The following is a 9,437-nucleotide window of genomic DNA, read 5'->3' on the forward strand; positions in this document are numbered from 1 at the left end:
CTCAAGTAGAAAGCAAATGTTTTGAGAATGATGACGGCAACAAATGTACAGATGTGCTTGACACAATAGATGGATGTATGGATTGTGATAAGAGTTGTATGAGCCCCCAATAAAATGATTTCAATATATGTATATTTATAAAAAGCAATTTCTTTGGTTGGCTCTGAGGCCAAGAGGTGTGATGCAGGCGGGGCAGAGGCCATGCCCATGACCGTAACTGTCTCCTGAAATGACCTCACTGGATCAGGCAGAAGATCTCAAGGCTTTTGAGAGAAGACTGGTTGAATAGATCCATTGATTGTAGCCTGCTACCAGCTATGGCGAATACTTACAGTGGTATCTGTCTGCACAGCTACTGCTGCCTGGAACTGGTTCATAGATCCCGCCACAAAGGTGTCTCTCTTCACATCGTTGTAAAACCATTCATTCCTTGGCTGGCATACACAAAGGAGTCCTTGTATCCACAATTCTAGCTGCTTGATGTGGAACTGTATTAGCAGTCATTAACAGGAAGATGGACTTTGAAACCTAGGCCTCGTGTTCAGTAACATCTGCAAAGCACCCTTGCTTCAAATGACTGAGACAGCAAAAAGACGCAGAGGATGCCTCACGCAGCTGGATATGTGAAAATCATAGCAAGTGATGAGATGGGTGGGATGTTTGCCCCGCTGATCTTGATGATGATGATGATGACGGCTCCTTGTTATGGTTGCTTTGATACCTTTGGTTACCTGTATTTCAGTATTAGTGTTTCTGCACTATTGCAGAGTAAATGGATATGTCTGTCTGTCACTGCATTAAATGTAGAAACAACCTCATTCAGTTGTTAGGATGTATTTTTTGCAAACTACTGTACATAGCCAATCAATGCCAATTTCAAACAAACAAAATCAATTGCCTTTTCATAGATCTGAAAAAAATAGAAAATTATACTCGAACATAATGTGTATTAGCATCCAGAGTTGGAAACACAGAAAACCCGTAACAGATAAACCTCTCAGGGTGAGTAATGAGAATGGTGATACCAAGAGGCTAAGGGGAAGGTGGGGGGGGTGGGGCAAAGGGAAAGCTGATCACAATGATCTACATTTGGCCCCCTCCCAGGGGGACGGACAGCAGGAAAGTGGGTGAAGGAAGATGCCTGTCAGTGTAAGACATGAAAAAATAATATAAATTATCAGGGGTGAGGGAGGGAGGGAAAAATGAGGAGCTGATACCAAGGGCTCAAGTAGAAGGAAGGTGTTTTGAGACTGATGATGGCAACAACTGTACAAATGTGCTTGACACAATGGGTGGATGGATGGATGGTGATATGAGCTGTACAAGCACCCAATAAAATGATTTTAAAAGAAAAAAAATGAGTTGGGGAGTGTTTCCCTGATGAATTTTGGAAGAATTTGAGCAGAATGGGTGTTCTTTGAATGTTTTGTAGAATGTCAAGGATAGAAATTATCTTGGCAGCAGCTTTTCTTTGTGGATAGTGTTTTGATTTTTGATTAATCTCTTTGCTTGTTGAAAAGCTTATTCAAACAGTCTGTTTCTTCTTGAGTCATTTTTCGTAGTTTGTATCTTTCTTGGAATTTGTCCATTTTATCTGTTACCTCATTTGTTGAGTTACAATTGTCTGGAATGTCCCTTTACACGACTTCTTATTTCTGTAACATTACAGAATGTCCCCTCTTTTATTTCTTATTCTAGTAAATTTAGTCTCATTTATTTTCTTAGTCAAGCTAGCTAAAGATTTGTGAATAATTGTATTGATCTTTTCAAAGAACCAAGTTTGATGTCACTGATTACTCTATTATTTTTCTAATTTCTATGTCAAATATTTATCATTTCCTCCGCTCTGGTTGCTTTTGCGTTCATTATCTCTTCATTTTCTAGTGTCTTGTCACAGTTGGTGTTGTTGGGCACTGCCAAGGAGATTCTGACTCCTGGTGAAGCCATGTGACCGGCTAGACCTGCCCAGTAGGGTCTTCATGACTTTAACCTGTCCAGAGACAGATCTCCAGGTCTGTCTCCTCTAGTGCTGCTGGGTGGGTGTGAACTGCCAACCTTTCAGTTAACAGGTGAACAGTCCACCATTGTGCCACCAAAATTCCTGATTCATCGTGTAGTTTCATATAAGCATTTACAGCGATACGGCTATAGATCTCCCTGTAACTACTGCTTTAACTCCACGAGGGGTCTTCAAAGTCATGGAAACAACTATCCATGATTTTTAAAAACAGTTTTTCACCAAAATACACTTGTACTAACTTGTTATAATCTGTCTGAGCAAGGGCTAGTCTGAAGTAATCAGAAGAGTAAAATGTTATTTTGAAAACAGCCCCTATCAGAGCAACAAAAATTGCTAAAATGGAAGCAAGAACAAACATCAAATTTATGATGAAGCATGGGTAAAAAAATGGTGAAATCACTGATGTTTTACTAAAGGTTTATGGTGACAACACTCTAGAGAAATTAGCTGTTTACAAATGGATTACTTAAGACGGAGTGAGACATCCCATCTTGCTGAGGATGAAGCTCACAGTGGCAGACCATCCATAGCATTTTGAAAGGAAAATATTCATCGTTTTCATGCCCTGCTCAATGATTAACAGCAGAATCAATAGCCAACACCATAGACATCTCAATTAGCTCAGCTTATACAATTGTAAATGAACAATTACACTGAATGGATGCCAAAACTGGTGCACCAAGATTAAAGGCAGAGTAGAGGTTTCAATGGAAATTTTAGCCAAGTGGGGTCAATATCCTGAAGCATTTCTTTCAAGAATTATAGCAGGGATGAAACACGGCTGTACTGGGACAAGCATGAAGGCAAAGAACAAGGAAAGCAATGGCACAAGCTGGAAATGGTCCAGTCAGAGCAAAAGCAGACGGTCCAGAGCAAAGGTCATGGCAATAGACTTTAGGGATGCTCCAGGCATTTTTGGAGGACTAAATAATGATGGCATCTGCTTATTGTTAGGAGAAAGGTAGTTGGCATCGTGACAACGTACTCGTTCATTCTTGTACAGCAGCAAGGGCTGCCCTACAAGAATTTCCTTGGGAAACCTTACCCCATCTGCCATACAGCCCTGATCTTGTCCTTTCTGACTTTTTGGTTCCCCAAACTCAAAAAAAAACACTTCCGAAGAACACAATTTGAGTCACTCAATGATACTAGACTGGTGTTTAGACATGGTCTGGACCAAAGAACACAGAATTCTTCTGGGAAGGGTTGAAATATTGAAACACTGTCTTTAAAGTATATAGATCTAGATGGAGAAGATGTCAAAAGACAATAGCTTCACATTTTTATATTTTTAATAAAACTTTCTATGCTCTTATTGGAATACTATTTTGTTTATCATTGTATAGTCTTGAGAGATTTGCCTCATCATTATAAAATATCACTATCTCTAGTAACATTTTTTAAATTTTAAAGTCCATTTCGTCTGATAATAATATAATCATTCCATTTTCCTGTGGTTGCTGTTTGTCTATCTTTTCTTTTTTCACCATTTATTTTCAATCTATTTATATTGTTGGAGCTATGAGAACTAGAGTTTTAACTCGCATGCAACTACATCGCTCAACTATTCCCTGAACATGAATGAGAAAGAGACAAAATAGTGGAGAAAATGAGAAATGAATTATGAATGATCAGAGAGAATTTATCAATTCAATAAGTAAGTCCTTCCTTTTTTGAATGGATTTTTTTAAAGGATTATAAGGAGACCATTTATCATGAAGAAATCCACCACCTGCTGAGTCACTAGGACAGAGGAGAAATGCACCATAGGATTCAACTCAAACAAACTCACTGCCAGCAAGTCGGTGCCAATTCACAGTGACCCTATAAGGCAGGGTAGAACTGTCCTTGTGCATTTCAGAGACTATAACTCTTTAGGGCAGTAAAAAGTCCTGTCTTTATCCTGCAAAGTGGCTGGTGGTTTTGAACTGCTGGCCTTTTGAATCACAGATCGGTGTGCAGCCACTATGGCCCCAGGGCACCGAATGAATTCCTTTATATGAAATCCTGGACAGTAAATAGAGTAATTGCTTCTTAGGTTATGGCAGAAGAGCTTGGGGGAAGATGAGGAGCTAATACTAATGGATACAAGAATGAAAACAATGTTGTAAAATTGATTGTGTTGATAAATGCAAAACATTTTGCTATATTTAAATCATTAAATTGTATGGTACGTGAATTACATGTCAACAAAACTGCTTAAAAATAAATAAGTCCTTGTAAGAACTTAGCTTGGTGTAAATTACATTATTGCCATTTTCCTTTAACGTAGTAAAGAAGGAGTAGGCGCAGTGGACAATCAAGACACAAGTATTTATGTGTCAGGTGAGGGTTTGGCTGCATGCATTCCTCTTCCTACCTCACGCATTCATGAGCTAGGGATTCAACTTACCTACTCTTAGCATCAAGGCCTGATGGCATGGCCCAGGAGACTGGACTGCTACCCACTGAGCATTTGTTCAACCCCACTGGCGGCTCCTTGGGACCAAGATCTGCTCCTGTGAAGATTGACAATCTTGCAAACCCTATTCAGGTCGCTATGGGTTGGAATTGGCTGGATGGCAGTGGGTTTTCACATTCAGGATTAGGACTGAGCATGCACTGCACAAAAATTGTATGGAGAGTTCTTGTTTCATAGTGTTTGCCTCATTGGGTTCTTGGGACAAATTGGGTAGTCCATAAAAAGCAGTCAAAACGGTTCCTGGTTCTATGAAAGAAATAATACAAATTGTTGCTGTTTTTAGGTGCCTTTGAGTCAGTTCCAGTTCCTAGGAGCCATAAGAATAAAAATGAACTATTCTGAAGTCTGTACCGTAAGGAGCTCTAGTAGTGCTGTGGTTCGTGCGTTAGTCTGGGTGTTGTAGAGAAACAAATCCACAGAAACTCATGTGTAAGGGAGAGTTTTATATAAAGGTTAAATGCACATCAAGAAAACATCCCAACCCAGTGCTGCCCATGCCCACAAGTCCAACATTAACCCATTAACCCATATGTCCAACACCAGTCCACAAAGTCCTCCTCCATCTCACAAAACACACACTATGATGCCGACTGCAGGAGGAAAGCCGAATCAGTGAATGTGTAAGCATCTCAGCGCTGGCAGGGGTCTCCACATGGCTGCTCCAGCACCCAGGGCTGCATCAAGGTAGGTCCACGCAGCTTCTCCTCAGGGATGTCTTGCCGGAAGTGAGCCTTGTCAGCTGAATCAGGGAACTGGCTAAGGCAGCTGCACCCTGGTCCGACCATCACAAAGCAAGAGACCTGAGAACTCAAAAGGTGAGGCTCACTGAGACATTTATCCGTCCACCCTTCAATTAAGCCCACATGTGTTTATCGGCCAGGGTGGCACAATAAACTAACTACCTCAGTTAGGTGTTAGTTTTCTAACCACAAGGTCAGCAGTTCAAACTCACCAGCCACTCTTCAGGACATAGATAGAGCTGTCTGCTCCTGTAAATATTTACAGCCTTGGAAACCCTACATAGTGTTGCTATGAGTTGGCATTAACTAGAAAGCAGTGAGTTTGCCTTGTTTGGGGTAAATATATATATTGGGTATGATAAGTAAATATCAAGGCAACCACAATAGATAATATATGAACAACTTTACTTTCTCCCCATTTGATCAAGACTGTGTTTAAGGTTTGAACAGTTAAGGTATAACAGAAGGCATTGTCCCAATAGCCAGTGATTCAAACCAGGTCAGAGAACTTGGACCACAATAGCTCAGCAGGTAGATGCTGTTAAGGGAAGAGAATTGGCTAATGGCCTCCCCAAACCACAGGTTACTACTTTAAATGTTAGAAAGGACCATTGAGCATAAAAAGATGAGAAAGAAAACCAGTGTGACTCCAATCTTCAAAGAAGGCCAATTGAGTGAGTGATAGGGGGCACCTTGGCTCCAGGTGACGGAACTAAATTGCCAAAAATGAAGGCTGGGCTAGTAGAAGATTGCAATTTTTCTGTCCCCCGTGTCTCTCGGGATAGAAACACAGTGTGTGTGTGTGTGTGTGTGTGTGTGTGTGTGTGTGTGTGTGTGTGTGTGTTTCTCATTAATCTCTTCATTTTTTGTCATAAGAGGTATTCATTTGTCAAAGTCACATAAAAGGGATGCAAGGTACTCCTCAGGCTAGATAGTATAAACAGAAAAAGAGGGCTTATTTGGAGAAAAATGTATAAGCAAATTTGAAAAAGCCGGCGAATCCTCCGAGCCCTTGTTAGAGTGGTATGTTTAGGCTCGGGATGGCTGCATTAGAATTTATTTGGACCATGCATTTCACACTCCTCCAATATACCCCTGCCACCACCTTGCAATGAGGTGCTAATATTTGTAGGAAAGAAGAATGGGCAATGGCGACATTATTAGCAAAAAAGCAAAGTGGAGCTTCTGTTAAAAGCAAAGAGTTTACCGAAAGGATGAAAACAAGTCAGGATCAGGCAGCATCTGCTAAAGACTGGAGTCTGGCCTGCATCTTTGGCAGCAGACTTTCCTTACGCCAAACACGTAGTTCTCTTGAGCTTCTTCACACTGTGAAAGCCTCCAGTTGAGAAAATTGTCTTTTTTTTTTTTTTGAAAGCATGAAGAATACTGAAAAGAATACATGAACTGCCAGAAGTCTGAACCAATCCATTTTGGGAAAAGTACAGCCAGAATGTTCCTTAGGAAAAAAGAGGAGCTGAGACCACAGACTCAAGCAGAAAGAAAATGCTTTGGAAATGTTGATGGCAACATATGTACAAGTGTGCTTAATACAATCAAACGATGGATCGTTGTAAGATTTGTTATAAGCCCCAACAAAGTGATTAATAAAAAAACAGAAAGAAATGAGATGGCAAGGCTTTGTCTGCTTACCATGGTCATGTCACCAGGAAAGAAGATGCTAGAAAAGGACACCAGGTTTGGCAGAGTAGAGGGCCAGGTCAGTGAGAAGCCCTCCATGGGATGGCCTGACACAACAGCTGTAATAATAGTCGCAAACATGCCAACGGCTATGAGGATGGGGCTGGCCTGCACCACGCGTTTTCTGTTATACTTAAGATCGGTAAGAGTCAAAGTTGAACTGAGGAATCTAACTGACAACCAATCTCCTAAAGCTAGCAGCTGGTCTGTAGGAATCAGCTTCCAGGACCCTCCAGATGTCTGCTCAGTCAAGAAAAAGTCAGACCACCTGTCTACTAGCCAGGGTCAGGCAGTTCTTATGACAAATGGGATTTGACTGCTGCCCAAGTGAAAGACCAGCAGTAATTTACATCCGAGCTCGCATCTCTCCTAATTCAAAGTCCTCTCGAATCTACCCACTCCTCTTCATCCGTATTCCTGCCGTCATTCTGCATGCATCTTCTCTCAAGTGCACTCAGTCCTCAACTAGATTTCAGCTTGATGTTTGATTTGTGAGCCAGGACCCATCGCTTTGAGACAAGGTGGGAATACAAGCTGTGATCAAACAGCACAGGGAGGAGGCGCCCTCTGTCGTTGCTGTCAGAAAGTTCTTATTTGGCAGATTAAAGTCACCGACAGTCCCTCAGTTCGCTCCTAGAACACAGCTTCTGAATGTCTGAATTCACTAAACAATTAAGTCTTTCCTGTTGGTTTCCACCTTGTTTTCTCCCTCGAAATGCTGTCATTAACATTCACCATACTGTATACAACATAGCGAAGCTGCCGCAAGCGGACATGGAGCAGGTATAATGTACACCAATGGAAGGGTCACTCTGACAGGGGTCACATAAATATCCGGTCGTTACTCCTACATCCCCCAAAACTGGATGATCCTCAATGTTTAGTTCTAGGTTTCATGTCTCCTACTTCTGATAAATGTCTAACTACCTACCTGGTATGTGGGGACTTCAAAAAGTTTGTGGAAACATGGAATTAAAAGAAAATGGAATTTTTCTATGGAATTTTGGAAGCCCTCCGTAGCACCATCTGAAATTATCTCATCCTAAACATTGCCTGAAACAAACCTAATTTTTTGCTTTGCTTTGTATTGCTTTTTTTTCTTGTGGTGAAATTATGACAAAGTATTTTTCAATGCAACAATTCTTACCTGTATAATTCTATGGCAATGATAACATTCACCACACTATATAACCATCACCACTATTCTTTCCCAAAGTAATCCCTCAACATTACCAGAAACTCAGTACCTGCTAAGCCGGTGGTTCTCAACCTTCCTAATGCTGCGACCCTTTAATACAGTTCCTCATGTTGTGGTGGCTCCCCAACCATACAATTATTTTCATTGCTACTGCAGAACCGTAATTTTGCTACTTTTATGAATCGGGCGACCCCTGTGAAAGGGTCGTTTGGCCCCCCAAAGGGGTCGCAACCCACAGGTTGAGAACTGCTGCCGTAAGCAATGCCTCTCCCTTTCCCCCACCTCCCACTCTAGGTAACCAGTAAGCTATGGTCTTTATACATTGGCCTATTTCAACTAAAGGCTTTTCACTTTTTTATTATTTTTCATTTCTTTTAAATGACATTTTTATTGTGATGTAGGTGGAGATTTACAAAGCAGATCAGTTTTCCATTCATTAATTCATTTGTGAATTGCATCATCTACTCAACTCACCCAAGCTAGCGCGCCTAGAGCCATCTTTGATCCTAACATGTCTTAAGTAATCCGCAACTCTAATCATTTGTATTATTAAAATATCTCTATCAAGCCACTCTTCGCCATCCTTATTCCTGCCTTAATTCTACGTGCATCTTCTCTCAAGTGAGTAACTGCCCAAGCTTCTCAACGAGTGGGGCTTCCTGCCTGCAGTTTCATTTGGATGTTGATTTGTGGCTCAGGAACCACCCCTTTGAGGTGCAGTAGAAATATAAGCTTCACTTCCTGGATGTCATTGTGTGCTTTAGGAGGGGAGAAGGGAAGCTAAATGCATTAGACTTCATTTATAAATAAGAGAGTCAGAAAGCTGAGAAACAAGCGGGTTTTTCCTAGCTCAGTGTGTGGCATGGTCCTATCGTTTGATCCCATGGTTCTGGAATTCTTGTGAGGAGCTAGAGCAACAGGGAAAATGGCTACTGAACTAGTGGGGCTTATAAGCTAGCCAACCCTCCATTAAGATTCAAGACAAGGAGCTCTTCTTGTGGCTGTTAGGTGCTATTAAGTCTGTCCCCACACATCGTGGCCCAATAGACCACAGAAGGAAAGGTTGCTCAGTCCTGTGCCATGCTCATAATTGTTATGCTTGAGCCCATTGTTACAGCCACTGTGTCAATCCTCGTTGCAGAGCTTCCTTGTTCCCTCCCTTCTACTTTACCAAGAACGATGACCTTTCCCAGAGACTCGTCATTCCTGATAACATGTCCAAAGTCTCACCATTCATTTTTTTTTAATCATTTTATTGGGGGCTCATACAACTCTTATCACAATCCATCCATCCATCCATTGTGTCAAGCACATTTGTAC

The sequence above is a fragment of the Echinops telfairi genome, unplaced genomic scaffold (genome assembly GCF_000313985.2).
Source record: "Echinops telfairi isolate 266 unplaced genomic scaffold, ASM31398v2 ScPeMD7_7466;HRSCAF=8504, whole genome shotgun sequence".
Classification (NCBI taxonomy): Eukaryota; Metazoa; Chordata; class Mammalia; order Afrosoricida; family Tenrecidae; genus Echinops; species Echinops telfairi.